This window comes from Macaca thibetana, chromosome 15 (assembly GCF_024542745.1).
Source record: "Macaca thibetana thibetana isolate TM-01 chromosome 15, ASM2454274v1, whole genome shotgun sequence".
Taxonomy (NCBI): Eukaryota; Metazoa; Chordata; class Mammalia; order Primates; family Cercopithecidae; genus Macaca; species Macaca thibetana.
The window spans coordinates 75,844,295-75,858,366 of record NC_065592.1 but is presented as its reverse complement, the minus strand read 5'-3'; positions in this window follow the sequence as shown (position 1 = coordinate 75,858,366).

The following is a 14,072-nucleotide window of genomic DNA, read 5'->3' as shown; positions in this document are numbered from 1 at the left end:
ATTTCTGTTTCTTCCTTATTAAACCTTGTGCTTGGTAGGGGGTTTTTTTTGTTTTGTTTTGTTTTGTTTGTTTTTTGTTTTTCTTTTTTTAGGCATGTATGCATTTTCTTTAGGTTACCAAATTTGTCAGCATATAATTATTCATAATAGTCCTTTATTATTCTTTTCATTTTGAGGCATCTGTTGTAATGTCTCCACTTTCATCTCAGATTTATGTATTTGAGTCTCTTCTCTTTTTTTCTTAGTCTAGCTAAAGGTTTTGTCTATTTTATTTGTTCAAAAACCCAACTCTGTCCAAGTGCTGTGGCTCACACCTGTAATCCCAGCTACTTGGGTGTCTGAGGTAGGGGGAATGCTTGAGGCTGGGAGTTTGACACCAGCCTAGTCAACACAGTGAGACCCCTAACTCAAAAAAAAAAAAAAAAAAAACAACTCTTAGTTTTATTGACTTTTCTATGCTTTTTCTATCCATCAGATTTATTTCTGTTTTGTTCTTTATGATTTCTTTCCTTCTGCTAACTTTTGCCTTTTTTTTTCTAGTTCCTGGAGGTATAATGTTAGGCTATTTATTTGCTTTTTTCTTTTTAATGTAGTCACTTATTGCTATAAATTTCCCTTTTAAAACTGCTTTTGCTGCACCTGTAGGTTTTGGTATTGTGTTTTAGTTGTCATTTGTCTCAAGATATTTTTGAATTTCCCTTGTGATTTCTCCTTCGAATCATTGGTTGTTCGGGAACATTTGTTTAATATCCATATATTTGTGAATTTTTCAAAATTGCTCCTATTATTGATTTATAGTTCCATACCATTGTAGTTAGAAACAATACTTGATATGCTTTTGACTTTTTAAAATATGTTAAGTTTTTTTGTGTGTTCTACCATATGATCTATCCTGGAGAATGTTCCATGTGCACTGGAGAAGAATGTATATTCTGCTGCTATTGGATGGAAGGTTCTGTATATATCTGTTAGGTTCATTTTGTCCAACGTGCAGTTCAATTCTAGTATTTCCTTATTTATTTTCTGTCTGTTGATCTGTGTATTAGTCAAAGTGGGATATTATAAAGTCTCCTGCTGTTACTGTATTGCTACCTATTTCTCCCTTTATATCCAATAATATTTTATTTATATGTTTAGGTGCTTCAATGTTTAGTGCATATATATTTATAATTGTTAAACCCTTTTGATGATTTTTATCATTAAATAAGTACCTTCAAAGTCTCTTGTGACAGTTTTTGACTTACAGTCTATTTTCTCTGATATTGTATAGCCACCCCTACTGTTTTTTGCTTACCATTTACATGGGATATCTTCTTCGACTTCTTCACTTTCAGCCTATTTGTGTCCTTAAGGTTAAAGTGGGTCCCTTGTAGGCTGCATATAGTTGGATATGCTTTTTTTTTTTTTTTTTAAACTCATTCAGGTGCATTATGTCTTTAGATTGTAGAATTTAATGCATTTATATTCAAGATAGTAATTGATAGGTAAGAATTGACTTGCCATTTTATTAATTGTTTTCTGGTTGTTAGGTAGATTCTTTGTTCGTTTCTTTTATTCTTGTTTATAGTTGTTATTTGGTGATTTTCTGTAGTGCCTTCTGATTCATTTCTCCTTATCATTAATGTATCTGCTATAGTTTTTTGCTTTGTGGTTACCACAAGGCATTTTATAGTTACAATAGACTATTTTATATGGATACCAGCTTAACCTCAGTCACATACAAAACCCTAGAATTTTTCCCTCCTCCCTCAGGATTTATATTTTTCATGTTGCAATTTACATCTTTTAATATTATGCATGTCCTATCAACTTATTTGAGCTATCATTATTTCTGACTGCTTTGACTTTTACCCTTTATACTAAAGGTATATATGATTAACAGACCACCATAACAGTATTGGAGTATCCTGGTTTTAAATATGTATTTACCTTTACAAATGAATTTCATACTTTCATTCATTTTCATATTAGTAACTAGCATCCCTTTGTTTCATTTTGAGGAACTTTCTTAAGCATTTCTTGTAAGGCAGGTCTAGTGGTGATGAATTCCCTCAACTTTGCTTGTCTGGGAAATACTTTATTTCTCCTTCATTTCTGAAGGGTAGATTTACTGGGTAAGGTATTCTTGGATGGTAGTTTTCTTTCTCTTTTACCACTTTGAATATACCATTCTATTCTCTCCTGACCAACAGAGCTTTTGCTAAGAAATCTGCTGAGAGCCTAATGAAGATTCCCTTATATTTGACTTGATGCTTTTCTCTTGCTGCTTTTCAAATTCTCTTTGTCTTTGACTTTTGACAGTTAATTACAATATTAGTTAAAGAAGATTTCTTTAGGTTGAATTTGGGGACTTTTGAGCTTCATGGATATGGTTGTTTATATGCCTTTCAAAACTTCAAATGTTTTCAGCATATCATTAAATAGGCTTTCTGTCCATGTCTTTTGTCTCTTCTCTTTCTAAAATTCACATAATTCAAGTTTATTCTCTTTTCTTTCTTTCTTTCTTTCTTTTTTGATGGAGCCTTGCTCTGTCACCCAGGCTGGAGTGCAGTGGTGCTATCTCGGCTCACTGCAACCTCTGCCTCCCGAGTTCAAGTGATTCTCCTGCATCAGTCTCCCAAGTAGCTGGGACTACAGGCGTGCACCACCATGCCCAGCTAATTTTTGTATTATTAGTAGAGATGCAGTTTCACCATGTTGGCCAGGCTGGTCTTGAACTCCTGACCTCGTGATCCATCTGCCTCAGCCTCTCAAAGTGCTGGGATTATGGGCTTGAGCCACTGCACCCAGCCAATTCAAGTTTATTCTCTTAATGGTGTCTCTTAAATCTCATAGGTTGTCTTTAGTCTTTTTCATTCTTTTTACTTCTGACTAATTTCAAATGACTTATCTTCAAGTTCTGAGATTTGTTCTTCTTGATCTACTCTGCTATTGAGGCTCTTTGTTGTATTTTTAATTTCATTCATTGAATTATTTAGCTCCAAGATTTCTGTTTTGATCTTTATAATAAACCATTTTCTCTGAATGATTTTCTCATTCAGATCATAAATTATTTTCCTTATTTTGTTGATTTGTTTATTTTGTCTTTTATGTCACTTGCTTTCCTTAAAATTATTATATCTTATTTCTTTTTGGGTGATTTATAAATATCCTTTCCTTTGGGATCATTTAGTGAAGAATTATTGTGCTCCTTTGCTGGTGTCATGCTTCCTTAGTTTTCATGTTTCTTGTGTCCCTGCATTGATGTCATTGCATCTGGTGGAATAGTTACTTCTTCCAAGCACTTTAGAGTAGGTTTTGTAGAGAAATATTTTCACCTGAAGATGGGTCTTAGTGTGATATGAAGGAAGGTCGTGCTGGCTCTGATTCTGAGTCAATTCAATATTATAGGCTCTGTGTAGATTCTTCAGCTATGATAAACATCAGCCGAGATTGTATGTATTTTGGTGACCTAGGCTATAACAGTTTGTGGCATCAGCAATGGTAACATAAGTTGTAAGGGTACTCATTGATAAAGCTTCTGTGGTCCTCCATTTTACATTTTCCCCAAAATGGGGAGACTCAGCCAAGTGTATTCCCTTGGTGTCAGGTCTGACATGGATCACAAGCAGCTGTAGTAGCTCTGGGTTCCAGGATTCTGGTGTTGAGAGTGGCTATGAAGCTAGGGTCCTGGCATCAGGGACTCACTAATATATTGTGGCACCTGGGTCTTGGGGTACAGGTTCATTCTCTCAGGTAGAGTTGGATGGAGATTTCCCACAGAACTGTAGTTTGTGACTCTAAAGCACCCCCTCCCACCCCGAGTAGCTTTGGCCCAGAACCCCGAGTTTTAGCTGTGACCCTGACCCTGGGAGGCTGGGCACAGTGCTGTCCTGGCCGCTGGCAAGAAGGGTTGCCTTTGCCTGGAGAGCAAGGTACAGCTACAATTCAGTCACCAGAGCCAACAGGGCATAATGCCAACTAGTCCCTGAGGGATGAGTTACCGATAGTGGTAACTCTGGACACCAGGATGGTGAAACACAGCAGTATCCCAGACTCCGTGAGGTCAAGTGTAGTTGCAACAAGGACACCAGTATGGCTAAGCACAGCTGTTGCTTGGACTTCAGGGTTCAGAGATAAGCACAACAATGACTCCACTCCTTGAAGACTGATCAACAAATCAGTCTTTAGGGGACAAGTCAGTTCTAGGGATGTAAGGTACTATAGTTATTCAACTGAGATTGGAGTGTCTCAGCCCTACGTCCCTTGGAAAGAATGTACTACATCAGCTCTGTTCTAGGAGGCATGGCTGCTTGGCTTGTGCAAGACACTGGGAGGCAATGCACTGCTTCAGGTTATGCCCAAGGTGTGTGGCTGTTCTGGGTGGCCAAGGCACTGGCCTTGAAAAGCAGGGTGCCACTTTAGCTCTAGCACCATGAAATATGACTGCTTTGGCAGCCAAGGCACTATTTTCTTGGGAGGCAAGTCACTTCCTCAACTCAGGCACAGGAGGATAGTGTGCAGCAGTGACTGGGAGGGGTAGCTGGAACAGGTCTATGGCAGCTTGGTCCCACAGGGCAAAGCATAGCAATTTCTTCACTTAAGGATGGCAGGTCATTAGGCAGGAGTGGTTTAGTAGTGACAAAGCCTCAGTATCAGAAGGATGCTATGGCTACTTGCCCCCAGAAGAGGACACACTCCGGCAGTGATTCTAGTTCCAAGATGGCATAGCACAGCAGTGATGCAGCCTATGGAAGGTGGGGCACAGTGTCAGCTGCTTCTCTTGGGGAAACATAGCTGTATGGACTTTAGGCAGCTTTCTTATCTAGGCTTAGTGCCTGTGAATACGTTAGGAGTTACCAGTAGTGAGGACTGTAGGTTTCCAAGGGGTCAAGAGGGTTTCTGGGATCCTCTTGCTTACCTTTTCTCTGCAGGGAGGAGTTCTTCCTGATTCAAAGTTGATCTCAACTATAGGAAAGTATGGCAGAGATGATACATTTATTTTTATTCTCCATGTGACTGTGCTGGATTTCTGCACTCTACAGGGTTCCTGCTACTCCTTTGATATACTCCAGCGCACTCTTTTAATTATTTTCATCAAAATGTAGTTGTTGGTTCATTGTTCTGGCTGTCTTTGTTGGGGGTGAGTGCTAAGGGCTTCTAGTCAGTCTTCTTGCTGACATCATTCTGCCACTCTGTCTTTTGACTGGGAAATTTAATCCACTTACATGTTAGGTAATGATTGATAGGTAAGGACTTGCCATTAAAAGTGGTTTTTTTTGTTTTTGTTTTTGTTTTCCCCCTGACTGTTTTGTAGATCCTTTGTTTCTTCCTTCTCTTGCTGTTTCATTTGTGGTTGATGGTTTTCTGTGGTGGTGTGCTTTGAATCTTTTCTTTTTACATTTTGTGCAACTACTATAGATTTTTCTTTGTGGTTATCATGAGCCTTCTGTAAAATATTTTATACTTATAATAGGCTACTTTAAGCTGATAACTTAAATTACATATAAAAACTGTAATTTCACTCCCTTCCTTTCATCTCTTGTGATACTGATGTCAAATTTTACATCCCCTAACAATTTGTATCCCCTAACATTGTAGCTATAGTTGCTTTTAATAGTTTTATCTTTTAACCCTCATATAGAAATAAAATTGCTCTATACACCACACTTACAATATTAGAGTATTCTGAGTATGACTATATTTTATTTATACCCTTGAGTTTTTTATCTTTCATATGTTTAATATTATTAACTAGCAGCTTTTTATTTCAGCTTAGCGAATTTCTGTAGCAGTTCTTGTAAGGCAAACCTAGTGGTGGTGGACTCCTTTAGCATTTGTTTGTCTGGGAAAGTTTTCGTTTATCCCTTATTCCTGAAGAACAGCTTAGCTGGTTATAGTAAAGTATTCTTTGTTAGCAGTTTTTTTCCCCCTTTAGCACTTTGAATATACAGTCCCACTCTCTCGTTGCTTGCAGGGTTTCTGCTGAGAAATCTGCTGATAGCCATATTGGGATTCACTTGAATGTGATGTTTCTTATCTTTTGCTGCTTTCAGAATTCATTCTTTTGTCTTTCAGTTTTGATAGTTTCTTTAGGATATATCTTGGTGAATTCATCTTTGGGCTGAATTTGCGTGGAAACCTCTGAGATTCCTGTACCTGCATGTTATCTCTCCCTAGATTTGAGAAATTTTCAGCTGTTATTTTCTTAAATATGATTTCTGGGTTTTTTTCTCTATATTCATTATCTTGAACTCCTATTATGTGAAGATTAGATCTCTGGATGGTGTCCCGTAATTCCTGTAGTCCTTCTTTGTCTTTTCTATTTTTTTTTTCCTGCTCTGACTATGCAATTTCAAATATCTTGTCTTCGAGCTTATTGATATTTTCTTCTGTTTGAGCAAGTATGCTGTTGAAGCATTCTATTAACATTTTTAGTTCAGTTATTATAGTCTTTATCTCTAGGACTTCTGTTTGTTTTTAAAAAGTTGTTTCTATTTCTTTCTAAAGCTTTTCATTTTACTCTTTTTTTTTTCTACTTTTTGTTTTTGGTAGCCCCCTGTAGAAGAGCTAAATTTTCTTTTCTTTTTTGACAGAGTCTCTCTCTGTTGCCCAGGCTGGAGTGCAGTGGCATGATCTTGGCTCACTGCAACCTCTGCCTCCCAGGTTCAATCAATCCTCCTGCCTCAGCCTCCTGAGTAGCTGGGACTATAGGTGCCTACCATCATGCCTGGCTAATTTTTGTATTTTTGTAGAGACAGGGTTTTACCATTTTGGCCAGGCTGGTTTCAAATTCCTGACCTCAAGTGATCTGCCCACCTTGGCCTCCCAAAGTGCTGGGATTACAGGTATAAGCCAGTGTGCCGGGCCAGATCTAAATTTCATTTAATTTTCTGTATGTATGTTCTTGTAGTTCCTTGAACTTATTTAAGTGGATTATTTTGAATTTCTTGTCCATAATTTCATTGATCTCCATTTGTTTCATGGTCCATTATTGAAGCTTTATTAGTTTCTTTTTGTGGTGTCATATCTTCATGATTCTTCATTATCCTTTTGTCCTTGTATTGATGTCTGTACCTTTTGAGGAAGCAACTATTTCTTCCGGCCATTGAAGATATCCCTTGGAAGTGATAAGCTTTCAATATTAATCTAACTCTGGATTCTGAATGAGGCAGCTGATAACAACCCCAGACAGGCAGACTGTGCTGTCATATTATAGTTGGGCTGGGCCATTACCTGTGCTCTGAGGTTGAGTGGAACTGCTGGCTATTCTCTGTTGTCCAGTGACATCACTGGCTGGATTCCATGATTAGCTAGAGCTGTTGAATGGGCTCTCCAGTGACCTCTGATCAGGCAGGGTTGCATACTGACTTTCTTTACAGGGAAGTACTGCTGTTTGAAATCTGAGGTTGGGCAGAATCTTGTTCTGGGCTCTGAGGTTGGGCAAAGTTTCTGGAGTTGCTGCTCATCCACTCCTGAGGGGCAGAACCAGAAACCATGCCCCAGAAATACGTGTGGATGTGGGCTTGATTTCCAGTCTGAGGAAATCTTAAGCAGAGCAGTAAGGCTTTGTGGGGTCACCTTTAAGACTCTGTGGTTGGTGGGGTGGGTGGGGTGGGGAGGCAGATGCTCCCATCTGCAGATATTCATGAACCTGCACTTTCCTCCTTGCCCAGGGAACATTAAAGCACAGCGCTGGTACTAAGTGGGGAAGCCTGCTAGATACCTAAGCCTGGCAGACGTTTTGACTGTACTTCAAGAGCAATTCTTTTAAAAAATGTTTTAATTTTTAATTATTATGGTTACAAAATAGCTGTGCATATTTACAGGGTACAAGTGATGTTTTGATATGGGCATATAATGTTTTGATCAGTATAATTGGGGTATCCATCACCTCAAGCATTTATTATTTCTTTGTGTTAGGAGCAATTCTGTTGGCCGATATCTCTGAAGTGCTTCTGTTGGCCAGAATGCAGAGCCACCACCAAAATGTGCATGTCAGCCACTATGAGCCCCAACCCAGGTGGCCTATCCCTGTTTATACCACCACCACCCCTGCCCCATGTTCCCCATGGGGCAAGACAAGAGTGATCTGTCTTCAAAGGGCTCCAGACTGGTGAGGAAGCTGAATGTTTGCCTCCAACTCTCTTTTCCCCCAGTGGAAACTGTGGACTTAGGAGAATCCTCTCTGTGTGGTGCTGTGCAGGCTTGGGGGAAGAATACTTTGCAGTCAAATTGAAGCCATTCCTCTTACCATTTGAATGCAGTTTTTTTCCATTCTCCTGCCCCAGAGGGTGTCTCAGTCTCACTTTCAAGTTTTGAGGTATTCACAAAGGAATTCTTGTCCGGGGATAGTTGCTAGTTGGATTTCTGTGAGGTAGACTGGAGCCAGAGATCTTCTATTCTGATAACTTGCTCTTAGATCAACATTTCTTGTTTTGATTTCCTTCTCATTTCTTTTTCTGTATATTATAAAGTTTTTTCCTTAGTGGTTATCTGGAGATTACAATTAATATCTTAACTTTATATCAATAAAGTTTAAATTAATACCAATACCCTATTTTCAATAGGATGTAAATACTGTACTCCTTTCCAGCCCCATCCTTTTCCCTTTTCTGTTGTTACTGTCACAATTATATCGTTATGCACTGAATGCACATTAACATAGCATTTTAATAATTGTTTTATTCATTTGTCATTTAAATCATATAGAAAAGAGTTATAAACCATATAGGCGATACTATTGTCCTTTATGTTTACTTATGTAGCTACCTTTACCCTTGTTCTTAGTGTCCCTCCCTTTCATCCTGGAGGAGTCCCTTTAACATTTATTGTAGGGCAGTTCGACTAGTGACAAACTCTCTCAATTTTTATTTTATATTATGAATATATTTTATTTCTCCATTAAAAATGGGCTTTGTTTTCTACTCTGGTGGCTGAGGCACGAGAATGCCTTGAACCTGGGAGGCATAGGTTGCAGTGAGCCAAGATTCTGCCACTGCACTCCAGTCTGGGCAACAGAACGAGAGACTGCATCCCCCCGCCACCCCCCCCAAAAAAGGCTTTGTTTTTAATACTAGTAGTGACCATTTTGCATTCCTACCACCAATCAATGAGTTCCTGTTACTCTACATCCTTCCCAGCATTTGGTGCTGTGAGTGTTTTGGAGTTTGGTCATTCTTATAGGTAGGTAGTAGTATCTTACTGTTTTAATTTGCAATTCCTAGTGAATCTTTGTATTTAAAGTGCTTTTTTAATTTTGTAGACAACATATATTTGGGCTCTTTCTCTCTCCTTTCCCTTCCTTTCCCTTCCTTTCCTTTCCTTTTCCCTCCCCTCCCCTCCCCTCCCCTCCCCTCCCCTCCCCTTCCGTCCCCTCCCCTTCCCTTCCCTTCCCTTTTTCCTTTCTTTTGATGGGGGACAAGGTCTCACTCTGTTTTCTAGACTGGAGTGTAGTGGTGTGATCATACCTCACTGCAGCCTCCAACTCCTGGGCTCAAGCGACCCTCCTGCCTCAGTCTCCCAAGTTGCTAGGACTACAGGCAAGTGCCACCACACACAGCTAATTTCTAAATTTTGTGTAGAGATGGGAGCTCGCTATGTTACCTAGGCTGGTCTTGAACTTCTGGTCTAAAGCAATCCTCCCATCCTGGCCTTCCTAAGCATTAGGATTATAGGCATGAGCTACTGTGCACAGCCTAGGATCTTTTAATCCACGCTGGTAATTTAGTTGGCTTTTAGTTGGTGTATTTAGACCATTGATTAGTGATTATTAATATAGTTGGATCAATTTCTATCGTATTTGTTACTGTTACCCATTTTTTGCATTTGTTTTGTTCCTATTTTTGTCTGCCATTCTTTCTCTACCTTTTATGGTATTAATTGAACATTTTACATCATTTCATTTTCTCTCCTTTCTTAGCATACTATTATACTTTTTTAAATGCTTTTTTTTCAGTGGTTCCCTTAGCATTTGCAATATACATTTATAGCTAATCCAAATCTCAAATAATGTTATACTGCTTCATGGATAGTACCAGTACTGTATAACAACAGAATAATTCTAATTTCTCCCTCCAATACCTTGCATCATTACAGTCATTCATTTCACTTTTACATAAGTATACATAGAATATATCTATATGTATATAAACATACATAATTAAATACTTTGTTGCTATTTTGACCTCAAAGGTCAAGCTGGGATTACAGGAGTGAGCCACCACACCCAGCCTGAAAAATAAATTTTTAAATTTTACCTGACTTATTCCTTTTCTGATGCTCTTCCTTTCTTTGTGTAGATCTGAATTTCTGACCTATATAATTTTCCTTTATTCTGAAGAACTTCTTTTAAAATTTCTTCAAGGCAGGTCTACTGGCAACAAATCCCCTTAGTTTTTGTGTCTGAGAAAGTCTTTATTTCTCCTTCACTTTTGAAGGATAATTTTGTAGGGTACAGAATTCTAAGTTGGTGTTTGTTTTTTGTTTGTTTGTTTTTTGTTTTTTCCTCTCAACACCAAAGATTTTACTTTTTTCTTTTCCAGCTTGCTTGGTTCCGACAACAAGTCAGATGCAATTCCCATTTTTCTTCCTCTATAATTAAGATATTTTTTCCTCTGGCATCTTGGAAGGGTTTTTTTTTCCTTTAAAGTTTTTTTTTCTTTATCCTTTATTTTCTGCAGTTAGAATATGATATGTCTAGGTATACCTTTTTTAAAGTTCATTTTGCTTGGTGTCTCTGAGTTTTTTGGATCTGTAGTTTAATATTAGATATTAACTTGGGGAAATTATCAGTCGTTGTTGCTTCAAATATTTCTTCTGTTCATTTCTCTCTTCTCTATTTGATATTTTCATTACATATATGTTTCACTTTTTGTAGTTGTCCCACAGATTGTGGATATTCTGTTCTGTTTTTTTCAGGCTTTTTTCTCTTTGCTTTTTCCATTTTGAAAATTTCTTTTGGCATATCCTCAAGCAAGCCTTTTTTCAGCCATGTCCAGTCTAGTAATGAGCATTCTTCATTTCTGTTACAGAATTTTTGATCTCTAGCATTTATTTTTTTATTATTTCTTAGAATTTCCATCTCTCTGTTTACATTGCCTACTTGTTCTGGCATATTGTGTACTTTATCCATTAGACCCCTTGGCATATTAATCATAGTTGTTTTGCATTCCTAGTCTGATAATTTCAACATTCCTGCCATATCTGAGTTTGGTTTTGATGCTTGCTCTGTCTCTTCAAATTACATTTTTTGTTTGTTTGTTTGTTTGTTTGTTTTCTTTTTAATATGTCTTGTGATTTTTAATTAAAAGCTAAACATGATATACTGAGTAAAAGAATCTCCAAAAATAGACCTCTGTTTTTGAAGTGACAAGCTGTTGGGGCAGGGGAAGCATTCTATAGTCCTATAATTAGTTCTCAATCTTTTAGTGAGTTTTTTCCTCTGGACTACGAACTTCATAAACATTTTTCAATTTTCCTCCTATCTCCTTTGTTAGGTCACACAGAATCGCTACAGGTAGCTAGAGTCTGGTATTTTCTTTCTCCTACATAGAAGACTAGAGGTGGCTTGAATTGGGTATTTCCTTTCTCTTAGGTGGGTTACACTCTGATAAAACCTCAGTAATTTAGGTTATGGTAGACTATTTTCTCTCAAGGTCAGGCCTTGTTTAGAACAGGATGTTCTGGCATATTTCTAAAAGATTACTTTTCCTCTCCTCTGCCAGCAGCATTCAATGATTTCTCACAAATTTTCACTATGGAACCTGGTTGAGCTCCTAGAGTTAAAACTCACAAAAGTGTACTCCTCCCAACATAATGACTGAGTCCCTTTGAAGTTTTTATATCTCAGCCTTGTTCACACTGAGCCTCCAGCAATTTGTCAGTTACAGTTTAGATTTTCCTACCTTAGCACTGATCCTGGTGGAGGTTTCTGCTTATGTGTTTCCACTCCAGGAAGTCATTATTCTCTGTATTTGCCTTTCTCTCCCTCTCTCTCTCTCCTTCTGTCTCTTTCTCTTTCTGTCTTTAATTTTTAGGGCAGTGATTTACCTTATAATCTCACTTCTCTTATACATCTAAGTAGAATTATTAATTTTTCAGTTTGCCCAGCTTTTAACTTATTGTTAGGATGAAGTGACAACTTCATGTTCTAGAAATGGAAAGTTTTTCTTCATTTTTGTTAAGAATCAGTTTGCCAGATATCGAATTTTTAGTTGACAGTTTTTCTCTCAGCACTTTCCATATGTCATCCTACCATGTTATGGTTTCATTGTTTGTGGATGGATTTTAGATTATAATCTTATTTTGGATCCCTTGTATGTGATGAGTTGCTTCTTTCTTGCTACTTTCAAGATTCTCTGCTTTTGGCCTTTGACAATTTGACTATAATATGTCTTCATGTGGATGTCTTTTACTTTATCTTTCTTTGAGTCACTGAGTTTTTTAGATGTATAGATTCATTTCTTGAATCAATTTGGGATGTTTTTGGCCATCATTTTTTTCAAACATTGTTTCTGACCCCTCTTCTCTTCTCCCTCTGGGACTCATATTATATGCATGTTGTTATGCTTGATGATGTCTAAGAAGTCTCTTAGTCTCTGTTCATTTTTCTTCATTCTCTTCTCTTTCTGCTCCTCAGAATGGATAATTTCAGTTGATTTATATTTAAATTCACTAATAATTCTTCTACCAGCTCAAATATGCTGTTGGCCCCTTCAGTGAATTTTTTACTTCAGTTATTCTAGTTTTCAGCTCTGGAATACTTATTTTTATTTAGTTCCTTTTTGTAGTTTCTATATTTTTCTTGATAGTCTCTGGTGAGAAATTATTCTTTTGGTTTTCCTTAGTTGTTTGAACACATTATGACTGTTGTTTTACAGTCTTTTTCTAGTAAGTCCAATGCCTGAGTTTCCTGATGGACATTTTCTGTCTGTTAATTTTTTTTTCTTGGGTAGGCCATACTTATTTGTTTCTTACATGCCTCATGTAAGCTGGACATTTAAATATTACAATGTAGCAACTCTGAAAATATGATTCTGCCCCCTCTCCATGGTTTCTTGTTCTTTGTTACAAGGTTGTTGTTTGCTTGTTTAGTGACTTTTCTGAACTATTTTTCTACAGTGTTTTTTGTTGTTGTTTTTTTTTAATGTGTGGCCTCTGAAGTCTACGTTCAGTTAGCTATCTGTTAGTGGTGTTTTAACAGAGTTGCCTTAAGTACCTGGAGCCAAGAAAGTCAAAAAGGAGGGCCAAAATCCTCTACTAGTCTTTGTAGATTGGTTCTGTGTGCCATGTCAGGCCATTGCCAACTCTGTCTTAGCCTTAACTTTCGCTGTGCAGAGTCTGCAGACCAATTGCATGCAGATGCTTAGGGTCTTCCCAGGCCTTCTTAAAGCATGTTTCTTGCCCTGGATATGGTCATGGCCTTTTGATTTCTCTGTATTTTAAAATTTATATTCTCCCACATATCTCTTTCCCAATGTGTTTCTTTCCAGGTTTCTCTATTTCTTGTTCAAAGTATTGTCCCTTGTCCCAGGTTGCTGTGTCCAATACATGTGTCTTTAAATAGTATCAACAAAAGCCTCCTGGGGTGCTGCTCCAGCCCTGAGAACACTGTGAGTCAGACAAAACAGTTTTAGCTAGTTCATTAGCTGCTTTTGCAGATAGACAGAACCCTGGAGTTCTCTACTTTGCTATTTTCAGCCCATGTTATGCATTGTAGTGGAAATAATTTTGGTTGTTGAATAACATTCTAACTAGTAGAGATACCATAATTTATTTATCATTTTTCTAATGTTGAACATTCAGTTTGTTTCTAATTTTTTCCTTTTTTAAAAAAATTTTTTAAATTTTTTATTTTTTATTATTATTATTTTTTTATTATACTTTAAGTTCTAGGGTACATGTGGATAACGTGCAGGTTTGTTACATATGTATACCTGTGCCATGTTGGTGTGCTGCACCCATCAACTCGTCAGCACCCATCAACTTGTCATTTACATCAGGTATAACTCCCAACGCAATCCCTCCTCCCTCCCCTCTCCCCGTGATAGGCCCTGGTGTGTGATGTTCCCCTTCCCAAGTCCAAGTGATCT